Source organism: Manis pentadactyla, chromosome 1, assembly GCF_030020395.1.
Source record: "Manis pentadactyla isolate mManPen7 chromosome 1, mManPen7.hap1, whole genome shotgun sequence".
Classification (NCBI taxonomy): Eukaryota; Metazoa; Chordata; class Mammalia; order Pholidota; family Manidae; genus Manis; species Manis pentadactyla.
Genome location: NC_080019.1, coordinates 80,705,604 through 80,731,104, shown reverse-complemented (window position 1 = coordinate 80,731,104; position 25,501 = coordinate 80,705,604). Strand labels below are relative to the sequence as shown.

General features: G+C 39.1%; 1 long non-coding RNA gene across 1 annotated transcript; it reads right to left on the bottom strand.

Moving 5' to 3' along the window:
* Positions 1-493: 493 nt before the first annotated feature.
* LOC118918021 (uncharacterized) lies at positions 494-25,501 on the bottom strand. Its single transcript, XR_005026958.2, has 3 exons — positions 25,439-25,501; positions 24,292-24,339; positions 494-926 (listed from the first exon to the last, which is right to left on the bottom strand). It is a non-coding gene; the product is annotated as an uncharacterized LOC118918021 (long non-coding RNA).

Here is a 25,501-nt window from a genome sequence, read left to right as displayed (position 1 = left end):
TCAGCAGGGATGCTAGTTGCCAGAATATAAATAGGCGAGGCCAAGACTGGAAGTCTTTTCTGGCTGGGATCATAGGTTCATGCAATCCATGTTTCAGGCCAAGGGAACATTTAGTATTGAATGAGAGCTCTGCCTGTTCAGATAGGGAATCAGGCCTGGAGGGCAGCAGTCAGTAAATCTGAGATGCAGGTAAGTTCATTCTGGAACCAACTAACCTGGTGACACTGGGACAGTCCCTTTAACTTGTCTAGTTTTACACTTCTTCATGTGTAAAATTAGAGAGTTTTAATAGAATGAATATTTTATCTTCATATGAATTTTAGTGGGAAAATAAAAACCAGGACAAACTTTTTCTTCAGTTTTATATTGCCTTACTTATAAGTATCGTTTTCCAGAAGCGCTGCTGAAGCAGTATCTTTTGTGTTCTCATATTATTATTTATCAATGAATTCTCCCCGAAGGAGGCAATCAACACCAGATTGTTAGGGTCACTTTAATCAGAGCTGTAATGGTTTACTCTATTCTATGAAGTTGATATTTATTCTATATGTAATGAGGAAGCAAGAAGTGATAAAATTGTCAGCTAAAAGAATTAAGCATTTATATCCAAACGCAGAGGAAAAAGTCTTTATTTTAATTAGATATTCCTCTCAAGTATAAAGGAAAAGGTAACTTAGTGTCCCCATTACAAAAGAAGCAACTCAAGGTTAAGTAATTTGCATGTGGACTAGTTGACCCAAAGAGAGAATGAGGGGATTGGTATTCAACCTAAGGTTGTGTGCATTCCCAGCCTGGGGCCTAGAAGCCCTTTCTGAATCTCACTGAGGAGAGATGTCCTGTACAGCTTGATTGCTCCTGTCAAGTGTGTGCTTGGCTTGCTCTCCAGCTCACATGCCTCTGCTGATTACTGGCAGCTTGAAATTGTCCTGAAAGAGAATGAGGGCTCTTGATTAATCCCCATGCACAGTGTCAACATATTATTGATTCATTATCAGCACATCATGTTTTCTTTCCCAGCAACAGGGTTGGCGGGAAGGCTAATGTAACTTCAAAACAGATGCAACCCAGTGAACGTTCAAGATGGGTAACTAATGTCCTTTTTCTGGGTAAAGTCCTTCCAATACATAAAATGCTGAAAATACTCCTTTTCTCTAGAGAACTGTAGAGTTCAACAGTTCCAATTTAACAACTATCAAGTAATATGGTTTATTTTATTATTTATGTGTTTAGTTATAAAAGCAGTAGATAAGTCCTCTAAGCTAGTGTGGCTTCAATATTAAGCATTTTATTATCTACCTTTCACCTCTGTCATTAAGTACATGGCTTTAAAGAGACACAGTAACATAGCTTTATTCATTAATCATTCATTACTTTATTCGATAGTCCATTTCCTGAGACCTACTATATTCTATACTAGGCACCAGGAATACAAAGCTGAAAACGTCACAGTTAGATTCAGAGTTCACAAAGAGAAGGAGAGTTGGTATGTAAAATATATGTTTAGTAGTAGAAATACATGCAAGGTAATGAAGGAATACTTAATTTTTACGATGGGATGTTAGAGAAAGTTGTCACTGTGTGAGGATTTGGGAAATGAATAGGGGTTCTCCAGGAAGAAGGCAATAAGAGAGAATTTGGGACAGAGAGAAGGGTTTGTGAAAAGGAACTAACGTTTTCTGTAGGGTTTCAATAGTAGTTGAGTGTTTCTGAAGAGTACATTTCAAAAGGGAGTTGATTATTAGGCTACAAAGGTAGGTAAGGGACAGATTTTTTAAGAGTCTGTCTTGTCTGCAAAGCAGGATGGACTCCAGTTTAGGAGGCAATAGGGTTCTGAACAATGGAATCAGAACTACATGTTCAAAGATCACCCTGATATCTTTGATTATATCATTGGAATTGAAGATCATACTTACAGGCTATTGAAACAGGGCAGTTATGGAAGGTGAAAGTGTAGCATGCATCTAGGAGATGTAAATAGAGAGACTTAGTTCATTGGATGTTGGGAATGAAAGAGTTGTTGAGGATAGCTCACAGTTCTATTTTCTGTCTGTTCCCTCCCAACTGAAGTAGGAAAAAGCAACAGAAGAGGACCATTGTGGTGGCAGGAAGCAGGGACAAGAAAGGGTGTGGGGGAATAACTGCTGAAATTTTCAGCTGGTTGACTTTCAGGGCTGGATTGTTAAGTCCGACAGGCAGGCATAGGAATTTAGCTGGGTAATGGAAAAGCCCAAACCACAGGCAGACATGAGTGCAGTCCATATTGCTGTTAGTCATAGGAGTGCTGGCTCTGTCTCAAAGACCATGCCCAATTGATAATCCACAATCACCTCTTTTTATTAAGTTCTAGTGATCATATCTTTATTTTAAATATAAGACCACAACTATCTAATCACTGAAAATGAGGCTTTTGCTATTTCCTCCTTAAAAACTTTATTTTGAAACCATTTTAGGCTTTCATAGAAGTGCAAAAATAGTGAAGGTGTATCCTTCACCCAGTTTCCCCCAGTAGTGTCATCTCGGAGAATGTTAGAATTATCAAAATAAGGAACTTGATATTATTACATTATTAAGCAAACTACAGACCTTATTCAAATTTCACTAATTTTTACACACACTTATTGGTTTGTGGTGGTGGTGTGTTTTTGCGTGTAGGCCTATGAAATTTTAACACATGTATAGATTCATATAACTACTACCATGTGTGGAGGACTTCCATCACTCCCAAAACTCTCACCTTGTATCACTTTAGAGTCATCCCCTGACCCCACTCCATGGCCTAACAACCAGCAATCTCTTCTTCCTCTCTGTAGTTTTGTCTTTTTGAGAATGTCACAGGAATGGAATCACGCAGTATGTAACCTTTTGAGAATGACTTTCTTTGTTCAGCCTAATGCCTTTGATATTCATCCAAGTTGTTAGGGGTATCAGTAGCCAACCATTTTTAATTAGAAATTAAACCCAGTTGAAAAGCTTGTCTCTGGCCTGCAATTACTTTGAGCTTTTGGTCAACCTAATTAGCCATGACTAGTAAATGGTAATGATTTGCTTATCTTTCTAAGATTGAGATTTGATCATAACATATTCACATGCAAAGAGCCATAAGGGTCACCCCATGGAGGCAGCCATAGTGGTACAAGCTGAATGCCTCACCTGAAATCAGAGGCAAAATAGGGAATGGGTGGAGCCAGTTTTCATAAGGGAAATACTTAGAGGTGGTGACAGATCAGGACCTGAGTTTCCATTGGCTACAAAGGCAAGAAATGCTTCCAGGCTAAATTCCACTCAAATAATGAGACTTGAGTTGCAGAGGCTAGCGAGGAGGCATACTTGTGATCTGAGCTGAGACTGGAGCATCTCTGGGGTCCCCTGCAGGTCTGGGCTTCCCTGACAAACTGGAAAGAGCCTGTGAATAGTACGTGAGCTTTGTCTACAGCAGACAACTTCCTTTGCATGTATAAATAAACATTCAGTCCTGGCAACTGTGCAGCAAATGCTTTGGCAACTGTTAGAAGTGCTGGGCAATATTTCTGGATGCCAAACTAGGTGGATCTCAGACTAAATGTAGGGGAAGAGGCCCAATGTTCCCTTTGTAGGGCTGCCTATTAAGTTGAGGAACAACCTTTCTGCACTTCCATTTTTGCTGCCTTTAAAACTCTCAAAACCAGGGCTTGAAAGCTTCTGTTTGGGATTAACCATCATAAACATAATATTGATCCAGTTATGGCACAGAATGATGAAAACATAATGAACAGCTAGAATCTTATGGAGTACGTCTCATTTGGTGAAGAACATTAAAAATGGTGGCTCCTGAAATAAATGAGTGGAGGTAAAGTTGTATAAAAACTATGATTACCTCTTACTTTCTTCCTTTGAGATACTAAGGGTTGAGCTCTACAAGTGAAGATTGACATTAAGACTAGACAAATACCTGCTGAGAGATACAGCTGCAACCTTCTAAGATGGGGAGTGTAGGTAAAACACGTCTTCACACATTAACAGCCTCTAGAGATGAAAAACCTACTCTGGAATTTGCATTATTTGTTAGCTGTCACGGGAGGTTACAAAGTAATAATTATTCACATTTATCACCACTATATACCTACTGTCAGCAAAGTGCCAACACTATACTAATTCAACATGCATGTGCTGAATGGAATGTGGAAGGCTTCTGGACTTCCTAAGATAGGGTCAGGTGGCCCAATATGCATGTGTTTCAGCTTCAGAGCAGTGATCACATTTCACTTTAATGGCTTCTTTTTTTTTTTTACATTTTTACATATCTTTTTAATATTTGCCTGAACAGAAGATAGGTTCTCAGTGGCTGAAATATATGAAGAAAATAGGAGGCTTTAGAAGGAGAATTTAATAGCCTTTTCAGATAATTGTGGATATTCTTCCCGGATACTTGGAAAATTTGACAAATGATGGTTTCTTAAATGTTATTTGCAATGAGTGACACAAAACCATATCATGGAAACTTCTGCGCTCTTGTTTCTTATGTACACACACACCACACACATCTATCCATTGGTATACTAGCACTTTGGCTCTTTTATCATGTATGATTTTGTAACATCTTGCATTGGTCATCTGGAAAATACTGCTTCACTATATCAAGTAGTGACCTCCTTACCTGTCTATTTCACTGGACTGTTGGCAACTTGAAGGCAAGGACTGGGTTGTGTTCACTGATACATTCCTTGTGTCAACCTGGCACAATAGTCCCTGAGTATTTGTTGAATTGATCAATGCATGAATGGGAAGTAACTGAGGGTGTATATAAATCAATCTTCAGAAACATTGAAATTCTCAATATTATTCAAACTTCTTGATTTCATCTGACAAATCAAGTCCTGGGTTATAAAAATAGGCAAGTTTTTAAGGTGAAGAATAGGTTATACAAATAGGTAAGCTAGGGGGAAGGTGGTTGGTTTTTTCAGAGCACCTATCTACATGTTTGCAGGACATGACCTGACAGGTTCAGAATTTGTGTTCCTTTGACACGCATGACAAAAATAAAAATTTGAGACAATTGACATCCACTAAAAATAGCCAAATTGTAAAAGAATTACATGGGCAGTGGGAGATGAAGATATGAACATTTGTTCTTGAGCATTTAGTATGCATGTAGTCATTGCTAGTGACTAAAAATAGGCAAAGAAACAAAAGCATACACACCTGGAACACTTAACTTAGGGCCATTCATGTACTCTTCAGAGAACTGAGATATCAATTATATGAGAATTCATCAGAGAAAAGTTTATTTTCCAGAATATCTGCAATGTGGTACTATTTTTTCACAATGAAAGAAATGGTTTAAAAGGACAAAATAAAGAAAGCACTTTGAGATCAGGTTGACTATGAGCACAAGAAGTCTATTTTGTGTGCAGTGTAGAGTCACTAAAGATATTGGTCTGCAGAGGGACATGATGAAAACAGCATTTTAGTGAGATTAATCTGGCAGTAAAGTCCTCAGCTAATGAAAGCTGGAGCCATTGTATCTGTCACAAGTGATCCATCCATGCAACTAATATAAGACAAGATAAGATCTTGATCTAGATTAAGGGCGGCCAAAATTAGAGATGAATACGTAGCTTATAAGGAAGCATCTGTTGCCAGTTCTGAGAGGGCAGTGGAATGCTTTGAACTTTTGAAAAACTGTGTTACATGCTTTCTTATTTATGACATTTTAAAGTGTGTTGGAAGCTATTATTTTTTTAAAGATTGTACATGTATGTACTTCTATCAAGAATGAATTTGAAGTTTTATTTCTATCCTTATGGATTTCTCATGTCCTTATATGAGTTCTTACTTACATTGATGTCTCAAGTGTGCATTTTGAAGTCATTTGACACACTGAGGCTGTTTGGGTCCTGTCTATGAATGGATCAGGTTCACCCTCCAGATTCAGGCACCGACTCATACTTAAACCCAGCCACATATAGTGACTGAACATGTCAGATATTCAATCTGAATACCTATATCAAAATGAACCATACAGAAGTAATGCCTCAGCTTAACAGGAATGTTAGAAAAACCTTATCAGTAGACTCAGTTCACACTCTCACTTCTGTAGAGTCTCTTTTATAATACATTATAATCAAGCAAAAATCGATGAGTGGTGATTAAAAAGAAGAGAGTGATGCTTTTGTTGGTGATGTTGTTACAAATTCAAGCATATATAATCTGTCTTGAGACTCTTTTTCCTATTAAACAAACACAATCTAGTTATCTGTGATATGATATATGTACCACCAGTGTACATGTCTATTTTTGAAGGTAATAGCTGGCTTGTAATGACCCTCCATGCCCAGGACAAATTTCTCTTGTTCTTGGGTGTCCAGGCTACAACTGCATTCAAAACAACATGCCCATTCAGGATTACAAAAGAATTACTCTTTCTCATGGTTTTAATATAGAAAGAAAGCAGTAGAAGTAATTATCTTAAAACTTGAAGCATGGATATTGAATTAGGTTTAATGGGTGTGGGTAAAATTGCAGTATTTCCAGAATCTCTCGCCTGGCCTTAGCGCATCTCCCTGTCAATAGGTATTCCCAGGGGTGGAGAAAAGTAGTCCATCCCCATATCAATAGGTGGAGCGAAGGCATAGCTGGACCAGAGAGGTTAGGTGAGGGTCCTTTTTGCAGCCGGGTCATGAGAGACGCCGGCAAGCAGAAGTGGATGACTGCTTGTAAGCAATAAATGGGTTTCTCCCACTTTATTTCTCCCTTTGACTGATTTTGATTTCAAAGGTTATTTGCCCCAGGCTGGAAACATATTCCCCCCACCACATTCCAGAGTTACAATGGGATTAACAGAAATAAATAAATAGATAATTGTTACTGTGAAAAAAATGTATGGGTTTTAGAGTAGCTATCAGCAAAGGTACAAGACATTTTAGTTAATGGCAGGCTATTGAAGCCAAAAATTCTGAAGTGTGAGAAATTATAATGCAATGAAAGTTCCCCTTGCATTTGGTCTATATTACATGGGCTCACATGTGGATTTACAATCCATAGGCCGACCAGTCTGTCCCAGCTTGTCTGGAACTTTGTTTAGCACTGAAGGCCCCATCCTGAGAAACCCCTCCTTGGTTACTCTAAATCTTCGTGTGCTTTCTTAAGTGACACAAGCATGGGTCTGTTTCCTCCTTCACTTCACCTTCCTCTACTTCCTTCCCATTGTGGAATTCGTCTATACATCGGCACCCTCATGGTAATTATTGATGCCTCTAACTGCAAAAGGCTGGTGATGGTTAAAGACCTTCTAAGTAACAGAAGCAAGAGGCAATTATTTGCACAAACTCTTATATTACATAGTACCTCCCAAGTTTCATGGGCCTCATGTTGATATCAAAATCCCCTAACACTATTCTGAATTGCTAAACTGAAAACCCCTGTTGCATTTAATCTGAGATTAAACAGCAGATCATATTGTAGTCATGAGAGGTGAAGTAGGGAGGAAAATTGACTTGCGTAAAATTTGTTTTACTTTAAAGAGAGCAACTTCTATGTAAAATTTATTTAAAGATCTATGTTGTTGGAAACATCTTCAGATGTGCTAGAAGTACTAAAATAGATACAATCTGGTAACCTGTCAGGAAAGCAAAACAAAAAAACTGCTGGGTCAGGAACACAGCTGTTTGTGGAGGGCATTAAATTTTTTTTACAGTCCTTCCCATAGGCCAATATGCTTTTATGCATTGATTTATATTTTAATAATGACAGACTCTCCTGGCATGAGCATTTCAGTTGCTCAGAAATTAGATAAAATCATAATTTAGACCCAGGATAAAAGGTGGAGGGAATTAGCATTTGGCAGCATTAATTAGCTCACTTGCCCTTGCTTATTTCTGATCAAATGGAAGATGCTTAGTGCGGCCGCAAACAGGGTGATGAAGTATCCTTCAATTGTGTGATATGACACTGATGTTTCTAATGCATGGAAATTCAATAGCTTTGCCTTGATTTTAAAAGTATGGTTTTGAAAACAGTGGTTCATTTTAGATCACTAGGGTAAGCAATGACAAAGGGAGCTATTGGATGTAAAATGTAACATTGAAAGGACTCCTACTGAAAGAACGCCCAAACATTTAAAACACATCTAGAGAATGCACAATTATATGCAAGCCCTCTTCCTGTTAGGTACTCTTAATTTCTTCCCTAGCATTTCACTGTCATGTCTTCATTATGACTCAAGGTTGCCAGAAGAAACTGGTAACGCTAGGAGGCGGGCAATTCATTTTTAACAAATTGTTGGTATTGCTTTCCAAAGCACACCAACTTTAATCTTAGTCCATCGGCTCCTCCCTGCCCCCATCCCTACCCCAGTAGCTCCTCCTGTATCATCTCAACCCATGCATTTTCTCCACTGTCGTCTCCCAGCCCTGGGCTGCTCACTTTCCCTTTCCACATGGCTGCTTGGTCTGCAGAAGAAGCCTTCTTACAGATGTATTCCCTCCCCTGACAAACAATTACTCCTGCTCCCCCCAGTGGGAGGCCATTAGGACATCATCACGGGTTCTGCTAAGTCATCTCACAATCACAGTTTTGTGCAATCACCTCTCATCTGAGACTCTCTAGGCATATGCCATGCAGGGAAACTAGCAGTCACAAAAGGCAGCACCTCCAGGCATATTTTATTTTGGTCCAGAAGTGTTACAGATAATGTCTAATATACTAATGTCTGAAGGTCTCATTGGATGCTTTGACTGGCACCATTTGCACCAAACTTGCAAAAGACTGAATGGGTTGTCATGTGCTATGTGCTAGGAGGAAAAAAAAGAGGCATTTCACATTTTCATACCAATTACACACAATGGTTTGAAAAGACATGACAATAGTGATTTTACAAAGTTACTCTGTTTGTGCAGACTTCCAGCATTCTGTGCTTTGAAAGAGTAAATTACCAGATATTAGTTATTTTCCTGGAAAATGGTTAGCCATTTTTATGTTTATTTTTATTTTAATCTCCCAGATCCAGCTTATATGAATACACATAGTGAAGAACTACCTAAAAAGTATTTCTTTAAAGTCAGTGAAATACACAAGCAACTGAATGCTCGTGGTTCTTTTTCTTCAGGTGTCTCTGACAGCTCTACCTATTAAATTCTCATTTGAACAGGAGCAGCTCACAGACATTTTGGTAAGTCTAAGCTCAATATTTAATAAATTATGAAATAAGTGGATTTTGGCATGAAGCCACATTAACACTTGGGTTGTGGTTTGTTGATTCTCGAGGCTAGTTTACTGCTGCACTGGGGTGCAATGTGTCTTTGTGTAAAAATCAAACAATGTGCTAACAAACTAAGACTTCCACAGAGGCCCAGAAGGCAAATGAGGAAGGGGGCGCTGTTCTCTCCATCAGAAACCTCAGCAGTGCATGCGTTTCCATCAGTGGTTGACATGAGTTCTTCACCTCACCCCCCAAAAGCCTCCCAAATAAAATGTCATCAGTTTAGGTTCACTGAAGTGAAACCCAGTCAAGATTAGTGTGAATATCTGAATTACAGGATCTTTGGAAGAAACAGTTTATTTTTGTCCAGGACACATAGGTAATTGAACTAAGCACTGAACACAGAGACCCAGTCTGGCACAGCATAGACACTCAATAAATACCTATTTAATTGAACTGAATTGAATTCAAGAGTTGTATAGAAGCCCTACTTTCATAAGCAGGTGAAAATTGTTTGTAATTGGAAAAGCAGAGCATCAGCTACAACAGTCAAAGGCTCTCCTTAAATTTTAACTAGCCTCCTGTACTTGGAAAGATGCTCTCAAAAATATTTGACTTCAGTCTGCTTTCTTAAGTAGCCAGATAAACATTTCTGTTCAACGTGCCTTGTGCTGCTCATTTGCTCAAACTAGTCTTCCTTGCCTTGTATTTTTCCCTTCTACGGAGAGAAAAAAGAGAAACTATAGACCTAGTTTTCCTCTACACCTAGATTTTCACAAATTCTAAACTGGGCAATGAGAATTTGGACTTTGTTCTCCATTTTATCCCTGTCCTTTGTTGCCTCTATTTGAAAGATTTGCTAAGATAAAAAGAGTTCCAATTGAGTTGGTCAAATGGTATCGGTGACATAAAAATGCAGGAGCTTTACTCCTGCCTTGGTGCATCTCATTTCAACTGTCAAATATGTCCAACTTCCAAATCCAGTATCTTTGAAAGACAGAAAGAGAGAAAGAGAATGTACATTGCTTTGTTTATGTACCTGGAAAGAATAATTTCTGAAAACTCCAAAAATGAGTGTAAAGACTTACCCATTCTTTCTGAGCCTCAAATACTTTATTGTCAATTACTCAACTCAATAAATATTTGTTGAGGCTCTACTATGTTCAAGACACTATTAGCTGCTATAGGTGGAAACAAAACAGAGAAAGATAGGATATCTGCCATTATAGGACCCCCAAATAAAGGGGTAAGATAGGAGAAGGACACAACTACATAAAACAGAACATCCTGCAATTTACTGCTTAAAGTTTAAAAGTCAAATGGACCTGAGTTTGATCTAAGTCAGTATGTCCCCGATGGTGCCGCTTGACTCCTCGGACCTCAGTATCACATCTAAAAATGTAGGCTCAATAATTATGTCCTTCTTTCAGTAAAGATTTAATGTGCAATACACATGAAGCATGTAGTGTAGTGCTGGGACACAGTTAAATGTTCAAACAAAAAAATAAGTGGGATTTATTAAATGGTCTGAATTGAGGTCTTCCCTAGAAAGATGGCAAATGAGATGGGCTTTGCCATGTGAACAGAGTATCACCAGGTTTACCTAGCTGAGATGGGTGCAGGGATATTCATGTCTGAGATTATGTGCAGAGTCATTATTAATCCCTAGCATATTGTTGGCCTGAACCACCCCCCTAGGTGGTACATTGAGAGCAAAGGGAAGACAGAATTGCAGGAGAAAGAACTAGTAGAGACTAAGAGAAAGAGAAGTCAAGCTGGAATCCCCTGCTGGATCTTTGCACAGCACAAGACAAGGGGAAAGTTTATTCTCGGTCTGAGTAATGCATCAGTGGTGCAAAAACATTCACATCCTAGGAAGGAATACAGGTTGGGGAGAATTATAAAGAAGACATCATGGACTTGGGGATTAAACTGGGTGCTGCAACTGTTGAATCAACAGACAGAGGAAATCAGAATGGCTTTCAGACCTGCCCCCTGAAAACTGGGAGCTGATAGGACCAAGGGGAGGGTGCACACTTATCACTTGTTCACCTGCCTGGGCTCTGCCTTAGTCAGCAGGATTTGGAATTTAAGGTGCTACGGGCAAAGGAAAGGAGAATCAGTCATCCCCTCAACTGCCTGGAATTCTATCTGAAGCCAGATTTGAAATCTCCATCCATCATTAGGCTTTGGTTTAGGAGAAGCACAGTATATAGTGTTAGGAGCACAATGTATTCTGCCCAGGAGAGAAGTACAGTATATCCTGCACAGCTGATATGGGGCCAATGCTAAGGAGAAAATAGAACATAGGATTGAAAACTCAGGGGGAAAGCAAATACTTTAATACTTTAGTTTGGAGTAGCTGGAGGAGCCCAAGAAGATTAGGTATAGCAATAATGATGCTAAAAACGTTAAGGTCAGACCACTGAGGTATGTTTGTTTAAGTCAGAAGGAAAGGGCATTGCTCTTAGATAATATTGAGAGGCACAGGGAAATAACCAGAGCCTGTGCCTTTTAGAGATGGACCAGAAGGAAAAGAAACAGAAAACCTAGAGGCAGAGAAATCAGTTAGAAGGCTATTAAAAAATGAAGTCCTGCTCTAAGTACATGGGAACAGAGACGAATGGAGATGAAAAGACAACTGTGTGGAGGGAGGACAAACAGGAGGCCGTGGCTGGTCAGAGCAATGAAGGGCATGGCTGCGGTGCTCACAGGCGACGCCTCTGAAGTCGGACTGGCCATATGGCCTTGGAAAAGTTCCGAAATGTCTGTGTCTCATTTTTTTTCTCATCAGTATAATTGATATGTTAATAGTACCAACTCAGATAGGGTGGCTGAAAGGATTAAATAGCAAATACATGGAAAATGCTTTGAAAAGTATCTGGTGTACAGTAAGTGCCACATAATTTAGAAATATTTTGGGGGCTTCTCCCCTGAGAAATTGGTGGATGTAATAGTGCCATACACTGAGAAAATAATCTGGGGAGATGAGCATTTTGGGGGGTAGAGGAGAGGGTAAGATTCAGAAATCAAGTTGTTCAAATTCCATCCTTAGCCACACCAAGGTGTAGATCACCCTGTCAGTTACCTAGTCTGTGAGGGGAAAGCTGATGGCAAAAAGCCAGAGAGAATAAGATAGAATCATTAGAATCTTCTTAGGGTGTGATGGTGGGGCTAGACTTTGAATGGGGAAGGATCACCTCATCCTCCCAGAGAGTGTAGTCATAGAGATGCTTTAAGGTCAAGAGCAGGGAAGTTGAAGGAATTACTTTGAGTGATTTTGGTAATGAGAGAAGTTTAGATCCTTTAGAAGTGTCAAGGATCTGGGGCATTTGACTGGCAGCCGGAAGAGAGTGAGACATTTAGAAATAATAGCTGTAGGAATTGAAATAGTCACCTAGCAATGAATAAAAGAAATGTAAACTCACCTGCCTGTGGAATCCTTTAGCAAAATCTCTTTTCAGACTTCATATTCCACATGGGTGATAAGATTTAAAATTTAGATATTTTATGTCATCCATGAAACCCTAAGCTTTTCCCAGATGAATTGTAGCAATCCCACTTGGCCAAGTGTTAAAAATGATTTTGGGTTGTTGAAAGGTGTGTGATATGCCTGTATGGATGCTCAAAAATACATGCATGTCTGTGTTTGTGTGTGGGTGTGTTTGTGTGTTGCACTGGGGGGAGTCGTATGATGGTATAAAATAACACAATTCTCACAGTTTAATTAACTTTGAGTTATTTCACCTTTCACCAGGAAGTGTCCAGTAGTTTCTTGAAGTTTATGCTAAGTAAACGATCAAATTATAAACCAATTAATTGACTTTTACAATAATTTAACTACCTTGAGGAACCTAGTCTCACAAATTTTACCCTCCTTAACTATCCTTTCCTTCTAATTCAGGAAATAGGGCAGGGCAGAGTGAAACATCCCGGCTTTTCCTAGGTATCTTGATTAAGGTCCAAAAAGAAAAGGAGGCATTAATTCCATGTCACTTATGGATATTAGTATATGGAGTAACTGTTTGGATTTTAGCTTGACTTATATTCTAGGATGGCTTTCAGTATTGTGCATAGTCAGCACTGTTCATTTTGAGGTGTTTTCCATCTACTTTACATGTACCACTGTTCAGCAACTGGTGGGTTTACTTAGTTCAGTATGGGCAGTCTTAAGGCAAAGAGGAAACCTATGGACACCGAATTATTTCCTTCAGTTTCAGCCTGTGGTGTTAGGACTAGACGTTGATGTGTGACTGGCACTGCTCCTAGCAATTTCCAGGACTACTGGGTACCTCAGTAAGCTTTGGATGGCTCGTTTTAGGTTGTTGAGATCGTCCTGTGGGAAGGTAGAGGGCCAGCTGGTTTTAAAAATACTCTTCAAATTTCTGTGGCATCTCCAATAAACCCATCCTATAGAAAGGGAAAGCAAAGTTTATAAGAAGTAACTTGGGCTCATTAAAATCCCATAATATTTAGCCATAGACATTTGTATACTTCCTGGATGCTAATGATTAGGTCTATGTGAACTCAGTGGGTGAGGATAATGACCCACTAGAATAACAATAATCACTTAGTGTGTACCACCCATGTGAATGAGCACCTTCTAACTCTCCCAGTAATCCCTTAGGTTAAATACATTTATTTCCATTTAACAACTACAAAAACTGAGTCTCTGAAAGAAAAATTACTAGTAATTACATATCTGGTAAGTGAAAAATTCAACTTTAAAAAAAACCTATTTGTCTCATTGCAATATACTACTTTGCCTCTCAATAGGAAATAATGGAAAAAAGGTATACGGCTCCAGTACTACATGCTAGAAGCTATTCACAGTTATGGAAGATTGTTTCTCCCTCTTCCTTATGCTTGGTGAGTCTAATACCCCTTGTGAGGATACCAGAAACCGTTAGAGCTATAGTAATGTCAACATGCACAAAAACCTAACTAGTAGATTTCATTGTGATATACCTCAGAAATGAGAAGTATGAGAAATTTATTTTAAAAGAGGCCATTAATTTTTGACTAGGGTAAAATATTTTTAAATAATTTATCTACCCAACTGCCTTTAATTAAATTCAGGGGCCATGTTTTTGCTCTGAATGAACTGCTATTATTCCTAGCATGTGAGAGGGCTCTTGGAAAATTTTAAGAATATCTGATTTCCTAACTCCCTTTCTTTCAATATTTACACTTGTAGGTCACTTGCAACAGACTTACACCTTTCCCAGCCATGAGATCCATCTAATTCCTTGCCAGATGGAATCTGCATGGTTTAGGTTAATGATTTGATGGTTTAATAACAATTCAAATCTTTTGTTCTGCCCTTCTAGTTGATATCTTGCTATGACCATATAGTAAATGAATGGAGATAAACTTAGTTCAGTACTTAGTTCTAGAAACTGTCCTGTCACCTTGCCGAATGCATACACATTCCTTTCTTGTTGCTGACCTCAGCGTCACTGCCAGATTGGTTCTGTTTCTCCCTGCCCAGCTTGCTTCTGCCAGTCCTTCCGGAGACTGAAATCTAGTCTTCCAGCTTCAAACCTCATAACTGGTTCTCAGATGCCTGCGACACACCTCTGAAATGCCAACATCCGGCATCCCTAGACCTCCATACCTTTCCTACCACACTTTCCTGATTCCAACCCTTGTCTAGAGACCTACGACTGGCTCTGCCCTAACCTCATGTCTATTCAGGGGAATTTTTCTTCATCTCCGAGTCTTAATCTGTGATAAAACATCTGACCTGAACTTTAATTTTGACATGAATTCTAATTGAAAGATAACCTCCCATTTTAGAAGTTTGTTCACTAGGATATTGAATTATGCTTTCTTTTGGAAAATTTGAAGGCAGCTAATTGCCTTTCTGTTCTCAATAGCCAAGTGGTAGGGAAAGATGTAGCTACTCTTTCTCCTTTAAAGAGAGGAAACTAAGGCAGAGACAGCCATGGGTATTTCAGATATCTAATGCATGTCTATACACAATGAACATGGTCAACATGAGTCTCCATTAATAGGCTCTTAGGGTACCCCTGTGTGCTTACCAGAGGTTAACCCAGTGAAACCATCAGAATAGAAGGAAATCCCTCCATAATCAATCCAAAATCCATGAAGAAGATCTTCAACAACCAACTGACAACTATTTCTTAAGAAGCTTGGTAGGGCATGTACAGGTCTGTTCTTCACTGTCTAGGGATTCACTGGTAGTGTATGGGTTACACATGGCATTGTATTTTGTGTTACCATGTCATTAGGTAAAATGAAGAGGAGAGCAAGGAATAATTCCCTTTTCAAAGCAGGCCATAAAAGAAAGGGTCACCGTTTAACTGCCCACCTAGACTTTATGCCTGACATCTAGTGGCCGCTCTAGGAATCACACTGCAGGGTACCAGACTGATTTTACTGTTGGTAAAGGACACACTTAAGATACAAGACAACTGAAGAGAAAATGTTTTCTCACTAGCTTCCTCTCTCACTTCTTGGACCTACCATGTACATTCTTCCTTGCACTGCATGTTCTAAATACTATCCTAAATGATCATTTAATTTTAGAGCTAGAGGTCTCTCACACTTTATATTCTAATCAATGGATGAGACTATGAGGAAAAGCAAAACTCCAGAATTTTTTACTTTAATGAATGTCTTGTATAAAATCAACCTATTGGAAAGATGAATCCCCACCTATCTACTTTCACTATTGTTTGTCACTTTTCCTTCTTGGGAAAAAAGCATATTCATTTACTATTCTACCTCACAGGAGAATGTCAGGATATCTTTGTCTTTAAAACAATGAAAATAATTATACCATAATTCTAGACTTGCTTTGCGGATTTAAGTTAAATCATGTCACTAAGTTTGTACAGTGCCTGAAACATAATGAGTGTTCAAGTGGTATTTGCTATTATTATTTTTTATTTGGGTGATGATAAGCATTTAACAGTTTTTAATGTAGGCACATTAGTAGCCTTATTACCTTCAAGGAGTAGAATTCCCCCAGATATTAAGGTCTACCTATTTGGAGAATTCTAATGTTATATGTGATATTCAATTATCACAGAGATTCAGAGTTGAAGGGACATTCCCAATCTCTAGTCCAGCCCTCTCGTTTACAAATATGGAAACATGACTTGAGATGTTATGCAAGTTTGCAGTGTTACACAGATAGTTAAGGATGAGACTAGAATCTGGGTGTTCTCATTAAGTTCAATGCATTTACCAGTACCACATGTAGCTCATTTATATCTTCAAATTAATGACGACAAGTGAATTTTCTGTCACATAGTGAAATGTGAGATACATGGTGGTGGCTTTGTATTATACAGATATAATGCAAAAGTTTGGCACATTTCTAGAGTTTGAAGCAATATTTGTAATTTTGATAATATTATTAAAGTAATTCTTTGTCACTGTCAGAAAGTTAATAATACAGGTAAAGAGAAAAAGGCTTAACTAGAAACAACCATAATCCCATTGCTCAGACATACATATATGCATATGTATGTATATTCATTATGTTCATTTCTGTCCTTTTATACTATTCTTTTTTTTATTAATTTTATTTAGGTATCATTAATCTACAATTACATGAAGGACATTATGTTTACTAGGCTCTCCCCTTCACCAAGTCCCCCCCACATCCCCATTCACAGTCACTGTCCTTCAACATAGTAAGATGCTGTAAAATCACTACTTGTCTACTCTGTGTTGCACAGCCCTCCCCGTGCCCCCCGCACACTATACATGCTAATTGTAATGCCCCCTTTCTTTTTCCCCGCCCTCATCCCTCCCTTCCCACCCATCCTCCCCAGTCCCTTTCCTTTTGGTAACTATTAGTCCATTCTTGGGTTCTGAGCTGCTGCTGCTGTTTTGTTCCTTCAGTTTTCTTTTGTTCTTATACTCCACATATGAGCGAAATCATTTGGTACTTGTCTTTCTCCGCCTGGCTTATTTCACTGAGCATAATACCCTCTAGCTCCATCCATGTTGTTGCGAATGGTAGGATTTGTTTTTTTCTTATGGCTGAGTAATATTCCATTGTGTATATGTAACACATCTTCTTTATCCATTCATCTACTGATGGACACTTAGGTTGCTTCCATATCTTGGCTATTGTAAATAGTGCAGCAATAAACATAGGGGTGCATCTGTCTTTTTCAAACTGGAGTGCTGCATTCTTGGGGTAAATTCCTAGAAGTGGAATTCCTGGGTCAAATGGTATTTCTATTTTGAGCATTTTGCAGAACCTCCATACTGCTTTCCACAATGGTTGAACTAATTTACATTCCCACCAGCAGTGTAGGAGGGTTCCCCTTTCTCCACAACCTCGCCAACATTTGTTGTTGTTTGTCTTTCGGATGGTAGCCATCCTTACTGGTGTGAGGTGATATCTCATTGTGATTTTAATTTGCATTTCTCTGATGACAAGCGATGTGGAGCATCTTTTCATGTGTCAGTTGGCCATCTGAATTTCTTCTTTAGAGAACTGTCCAGCTCCTCTGCCCATTTTTCAATTGGGTTATTTGCTTTTTGTTTGTTGAGGTGTGTGAGCTCTTTATATATTTTGGATGTCAACCCTTTATTGGATCTGTCATTTACGAATATATTCTCCCATACTGTAGGATACCTTTTTGTTCTATTGATGGTGTCCTTTGCTGTAAAGAAGCTTTTCAGCTTGATATAGTCCCATTTGTTCATTTTTGCATTTATTTCCCTTGCCAGGGGAGATATGTTCGAGAAGAGGTCACTCATGTTTATGTCCAATAAATTTTTGCCTATGTTTTTCTCTAAGAGGTTTATGGTTTCATGACTGACATTCAGGTCTTTGATCCATTTCAGACTTGCTCTTGTGTATGGGGTTAGACAGTGATCCAGTTTCATTCTCTTACATGTAGCTGTCCTGTTTTGCCAGCACCATCTGTTGAAGAGACTTTCATTTCCCCATTGTATGTCCATGGCCCCTTTATCGAATATTAGCTGACCATATATGTTTGGGTTAATGTTTGGAGTCTCTGTTCTGTTCCATTGGTCTGTGGCTCTGTTCTTGTGCCAGTACCAAATTGTCTTGATTACTGTGGCTTGTAGTAGAGCTTGAAGTTGGGGAGTGAGATCCCCGCCACTTTATTCTTCCTTCTCAGGATTGCTTTAGCTATTCGGGGTCTTTGGTGTTTCCATATGAATTTTTGAACTATTTGTTCCAGTTCATTGAAGAATGCTGTTGGTAGTTTGATAGGGATTGCATCGAATCTGTATATTGCTTTGGGCAGGATGGCCATTTTGATGATATTAATACTTCCTAGCCAGGAGAATGGGATGAGTTTCCATTTGTTAGTGACCTCTTTAATTTCTCTTAAGAGTGTCTTATAGTTTTCAGGGTATAGGTCTTTCACTTCCTTGGTTAGGTTTATTCCTACGTATTTTACTCTTTTTGATGCTATTGTGAATGGAATTGTCTTCCTGATTTCTCTTTCTATTAGTTTATTGTTAGTGTATAGGAAAGCCACAGATTTCTGTGTGTTAATTTTGTATTCTGCAACTTTGCTGAATTCCGATATTAGCTCTAGTAGTTTCGGAGTGGAGTCTTTAGGGTTTTTTATGTACAATATCATGTCATCTGCAAATAGTGACAGTTTAACTTCTTCCTTACCAATCTGGATTCCTTGTGTTTCTTTGTTTGGTCTAATTGCTGTGGCTAGGACCTCCAGTACTATGTTGAATAACAGTGGGGATAGTGGACATCCCTGTCTTGTTCCCGATTGCAGAGGAAGGGCTTTCAGCTTCTCGCTGTTCAGTATGATATTGGCTGTGGGTTTATCATATATGGCCTTTATTATGTTGACGTACTTGCCCTCTATACCCATTTTGTTGAGAGTTTTTATCATGTATGAATGTTGAATTTTGTTGAATGCTTTTTCAGCATCTATGGAGATGATCATGTGGTTTTTGTCTTTCTTTTTGTTGATGTGGTGGATGATGTTGATGGATTTTCGAATGTTGTACCATCCTTGCATCCCTGGGATGAATCCCACTTGGTCATGGTGTATGATCCTTTTCATGTATTTTTGAATTCGGTTTGCTAATATTTTGTTGAGTATTTTTGCATTTACTTTCATCAGGGATATTGGTCTGTAGTTTTCTTTTCTGCTGGAGTCTTTGCCTGGTTTTGGTATTAGGGTGATGTTGGCTTCATAGAATGAGTTTGGGAGTATCCCCTCCTCTTCTATTTTTTAGAAAACTTTAAGGAGAATGGGTATTATGTCTTCTCTGTATGTCTGATAAAATTCCGAGGTAAATCCATCTCTCCTGGGGGTTTTGTTCTTTGGTAGTTTTTTGATTACTGCTTCAATTTCGTTGCTGGTAATTGGTCTGTTTAGATTTTCTTTTTCTTTCTGGGTCAGTCTTGGAAGGTTGTATTTTTCTAGGAAGTTATCCATTTCTCCTACGATTCCCAGATTGTTAGCATATAGGTTTTCATAGTACTCTGAAATAATTCTTTGTTTTTCTGTGGGGTCCGTGGTGATTTTTCCTTTTTCGTTTCTGATTCTGTTGATTTGTGTTGACTCTCTTTTCCTCTTAATAAATCTGGCTAGAGGCTTATCTATTTTGTTTATTTTCTCAAAGAACCAGCTCTTGGTTTCATTGATTTTTGCTATTGCTTTATTCTTCTCAATTTTATTTATTTCTTCTCTGATCTTTATTATGTCCCTCCTTCTGCTGACCTTAGGCCACATTTGTTCTTCTTTTTCCAATTTCGGTAATTGTGACATTAGACCATTCATTTGGGTTTGTTCTTCCTTCTTTAAATATGCCTGGATTGCTATTTACTTTCCTCTTAAGACTGCTTTTGCTGTATCCCACAGTAGTTGGGCTTTGTGTTGTTGTTGTCGTTTGTTTCCATATATTGCTGGATCTCCGTTTTGATTTGGTCATTGATCCATTGATTATTTAGGAGGGTGTTGTTTAGCCTCCATGTGTTTGTGAGACTTTTTGCTTTCTTTGTACAGTTTATTTCTAGTTTTATGCCTTTGTGGTCTGAAAAGTTGGTTGGTAGGATTTCAATCTTTTGGAATTTACTGAGGCTCTTTTTGTGTCCTAGTATGTGGTCTATTCTGGAGAATGTTCCATGTGCACTTGAGAAGAATGTGTATCCTGTTGCTTTTGGATGTAGAGTTCTGTAGATGTCTATTAGGTCCATCTGTTCTAGTGTGTTGTTCAGTGCCTCTGTGTCCTTACTTATTTTCTGTCTGGTGGATCTGTCCTTTGGAGTGAGTGGTGTGTTGAAGTCTCCCAGAATGAATGCATTGTATTCTATTTCCTCCTTTAATTCTGTTAGTATTTGTTTCTCATATGTTGGTGCTCCTGTATTGGGTGCATATATATTTATAATGGTTATATCCTCTTGTTGGACTGAGCCCTTTATCATTATGTAATGTCCTTCTTTATCTTTTGTTACTTTCTTTATTTTGAAGTATATTTTGTCTGGTACTAGTATTGCAACACCTGCATTTTTCTCTCTGTTGTTTGCATGAAATATGTTTTTCCATCCCTTGACTTTAAGTCTGTGCATGTTTTTGGGTTTGAGGTGAGTCTCTTGTAAGCAGCATATGGATGGGTCTTGCTTTTTTATCCATTCTATTACTCTGTGTCTTTTGATTGGTGCATTCAGTCCATGTACATTTAGGGTGATTATTGAAAGGTATGTACTTATTGCCATTGCAGGCTTTAAGTTTGTGGTTACCAAAGGTTCAGGGTTAGCTTCTTTACTATCTTACTGTCTAACTTAACTCGCTTGTTGAGCTATTATAAACACGGTCTGATGATTCTTTAATTCTCTCCCTTCTTATTCCTCCTCCTCCCTTCTTCATATGTTGGGTGTTTTGTTCTGTGCTCTTTTTAGGAGTGCTCCCATCTAGAGCAGTCCCTGTAAGATGCCCTGTAGAGGTGGTTTGTGGGAGGCAAATTCCCTCAACTTTTGCTTGTCTGGGAATTGTTTAATCCCTCCTTCATATTTAAATGATTATCGTGCTGGATACAGTATTCTTGGTTCGAGGCCCTTCTGTTTCATTGCATTAAGTATATCATGCCATTCTCTTCTGGCCTGTAGGGTTTCTGTTGAGAAGTCTGATGATAGCCTGATGGGTTTTCCTTTATAGGTGACCTTTTTTTTCTCTCTGGCTGCCTGTAATACTTTGTCCTTGTCTTTGATCTTTGTCATTTTAATTATTATGTGTCTTGTTCTTGCCCTGCTTGGTTCCCTTGTCATGGGAGTTCTGTATACCTCTGTGGTCTTAGAGGCCATTTCCTCCCCTAGTTTGGGGAAGTTTTCAGCAATTATTTCTTCAAAGACACTTTCTATCCCTTTTTCTCTCTCTTCTTCTTCTGGTGCCCCTATAATGCGGATATTGTTCCGTTTAGATTGGTCACTCAGCTCTCTTAAAATCCTTTCATTCCTGGAGATCCTTTTATCTCTCTCTGCATCAGCTTCTCTGTGTTCCTGTTCTCTGTTTTCTAGTCCATTAATGGTCTCTTGCATCTCATCCATTCTGTTTTGAAGTCCCTCCAGTGCTTGTTTTATTTCTGTATTCTCCCTCCTTAGTTCTTGCATGTTTCTCTGCAAGTCCATCAGGATGGTTATGACTTTTGTTTTGAATTCTTTTTCAGGAAGACTGGTTAAATCTATCTCCCCAGGTTCCTTCTCAGGGGAAGATGTAGAAGATGTCGAAGCTGTCTGGGTTAGTCTTGTCTGGATAAAATTTTTTTGCCTTTTCATGTTGATAGGTGCAGTGGAATGCTATTGACATGTCTATCAGCTGGGAGAGTCAAGCCTCTTTCCTCTTGGCTCCTGGCCTTTTTTTACCGGAACAACTGCGACCCCTAGTGGCTTGTTTTGGGCAATTGAGTGTAGATGGGGTCTCTGTATCTTGCCCGGCCGGTATGGAGGAAACTCCCTTGCTGAGGGCATGGCCAGCCTCAGGCACTGCTCTGCTATGGCAGGGCCCCGGAGGGAGAATGAACGGGGGACTGTTTGCTTTTTACTTCCGTAAGGGGTCTCAGAGCTGTTGCCCATGGTGTTAGTGCGCCCGGAGTTCCCTGGAACTTCCAGCTGCTGGACTGTGACCCAGGATGCTTCCGTCCAGCTGTGAGTTCCCTGTCCCTTTACAACTTTCAAAAAGCACTCGCTTTTCTTTGTCCCAGGGGCGCCGGCTGTGGGACCCGCTCACAGGTCTTACTGTCCTGCTTCCCTAGTTTCCAGCACCCCACACATGCTCTGTGTCTGTGCTCTGGTGCGGATGGCTAGGGCTGGGTGTTTAGCAGTCCTGGGCTCCCTCTCCCTTCCGGCTCTGACTCCTCTGCTCCCGCCGGGAGCTGGGGTGAGGGATGCTCGGGTCCCGCTGGGCTGCGGCTTGTATCTTACCCCCTTCGCTAGGCGCTGGGTTCTCGCAGGTGTGGATGTAGTCTGGCTGTTCTCCTGTGTCTTCTGGTCTCTCTTTTAGGGATAGTTGTATTTGTTGTATTTTCAAAAATATATATGTTTTTGGGATGAGATTCCCACTGTCCTACTCACGCTGCCATCTTGGCTCCACCCTTCCTTTTATACTATTCTATAAACTGATGCACATATGTTTCGACTACAGGGGAGGTTTAAACTGTGTGTGCTGTTTTGTAATTTTGGCTTTTATGTTATGAGCATATTTCTACATCAGTATTCATCTATGGCACCAATTTTATTGGCTGTGTTATATCTATTATATGCTTATACCAAAATTAGTTTAATTAATCGCTCTCTGAAATCAATGACCAACAAGGAAAACTAGGGTCATGGTTAGTAGGGAGCAAAGAAGAATGAGAAAAAAAATTGGTAGTACTATTGAAAGCCCTGTTTCCTCCCTCACTCTTTAGGTTAAGATCTTTATGTGCCAGCACTTGGTACCAGAAAACTGAGGGAGAGCATTTCTAGATGAGGATGTGCCCCTGATGGGACAGGAAGTGGAGTGTTCAGCCAAAGGAATATCAAGTAGTAAACGTGGAAACAATGGTTCCATAGATGGCAGCAAATGGAGCATACTACAGAGTTCCAAAATTGAGGGTAAAATCCTACAGACGGAGTAAGCCTCCATCTTGCCAGTGACAGTGGCATAGCTCTCAGTTTATATATGCCTCTGTAAACTTTGTATTGGATTATAAATGTACACACTTTAAATATGCAGGCATATACCTTTCCATAATTGTTCTGGAGAACCCAGTGGACAGCTGACCAACAAGGGCATGTACTGAAGGTGTTGGGGGGAAGGGGCAATGCTAACTGCGCATGAGCTACTCTAAGGAAGTGACTCGTCCAGGGTCTCATGACCAAAAATTCTACATACAGTTGGAATTTTAACTGTGAATAGTCCACCAAATTTCCATATTGTAAGAGGAAAACAAAGAATAATATAAAATTATATGGGAATATGACAAGAGCAGAATTCCAACCTTTCTTGTCTGCCTGTGCACCTCATTTTTTCTTTTCCACCCATCATACTTTCACAGTTGAGTAACTATCTGTATGGAGGGATCTAGAAGTTTCCCAAATCATGCTGTTGCTTTCTTTCTTGCATGTTCTTCTACAGCGCTGTGTGACTCTTTTGAATCCAACATAAAAAAATATGTATTGCATATATTTTTCTTATAAAATGTGTTTTTATCACTCAATAGTCCATTCCTCACTTTTTCTGCAATACTAATAGCAAATTATTGAGAACACTAGTAATGTTCCTTGGATCCTGCTGAGTATACCACAGGCACTGCCTTTGATCCACATTATCTGTCTTGTGCGCATCCTGTCACAGTGCAAGTGAATAGGGGAAGCTGAGCGCCAAAGGCCCTGTTAGTGGACAGGCACATTGTGAATGTCCTGCCAGCCATGCTGGCCTTGTGGTATTAGAGCACAGGTGGACTGTCAGGTCCATACCTAGCACGCTGACAGGTGGAAGCACAGGAGAAAAATTGGCAGTTTTTGTCTTCCAGGAGGCAAAGGCATAAAATGCCTAATTTTCACCCTTCAAAGGGACACTTCCTGTTTCTAACAGACAAAGGTAGAAATACTAATAGTTGTAAATAGAATACTATAATTTACTCACCTCTGACATTCTTCTTTGTACTCCAAATTCAAATTTGTTTTCTTTGATCTAAAAGAAAATTCCAGGGACATTATATAGAAAGATACAATGAAATCATAAGCAAAGATTCATTACACTGGCTAATAAAGGGTATTTACTTTAAAAAAAAACTCCCCTGTCCTCCACTGCTTGCTCTATTAGAAAAAGGCAGACAGCTCTGCTAGTGCAGCCTTATTGAAATAGTATTCACACCCATTCCAGTAGATGATTCACACACTTTAATTCCTGTTAAAAAACTTAATTAAATTGCGTGATTTATTAGCTTGTGTTAAATGTTGAGAAAAGCGATCTGGAAAACCTGTACATTCTGTGTAAGACTGAGCCAGCTGTCTCAAAGGAAAGAGTAAAAGGTCTTGGGTAGGTTTGGCAAACTACTGAATTGCTAATGGCTCTTTGTTGGGTGTTCTTATACTCTTAATAGACTCAAGATCACTTGAAAAAAAAAGTGGTGTTCTAAAGAAAGAAAAGGCACTGTGTATTTTGTTAAACAAATCAGCGTAGTCAGTATTATTTTTCTTTGATGTCTATCGTATTCCACTGCATTTCAATAACTATTAGCCTATAAAGGTATTTTGTAACATAGTCCACCTCTAATTTTAGTTTCTCTGAAGCCAACTGTCAACTACATTTATCTTCATGCTTTCAAACCTTCTACAAATGCACATCTTTCTGTGATTGCTTTTAAGAGCACAACCTTAGATCAGGCTTTCTATACTCCTTCTGGTTTATGGTGATATTAAACTCGAGCAAATTCACTCACTGAAATCAATCTGGGGGGAAAAAAACCCACTGGTATATAATTTAAGATTATTTGGCTGTTCACTGGCAAATGATTAGATAGCATAATCATTTACTGAGCCTCCTTCTGCATTTTCTGAAATACTTTTACATGCTATATGGTAGATGAGAAAGAAGAGAAAAATAGCAGCAAGCACCAGACCACTGAGCCATGATACAACCCTTTAGTTGCATGTTTAAGTTAAAATGCCTTTGGAAAGATTGAGAGAAGACTGATTAATAGAATTCTCTAAGATATTTCATATCTGTGGGTAGAAATATACATGTGCACACCCGTAGATATACACATACAGTTTTTCAATGAACTTACCAGCGAGCTCCTTTCTGCTTTAGGCCCAAGCTTGCAAAGAAGTCAGTTGTTTTTTCTTTTTCC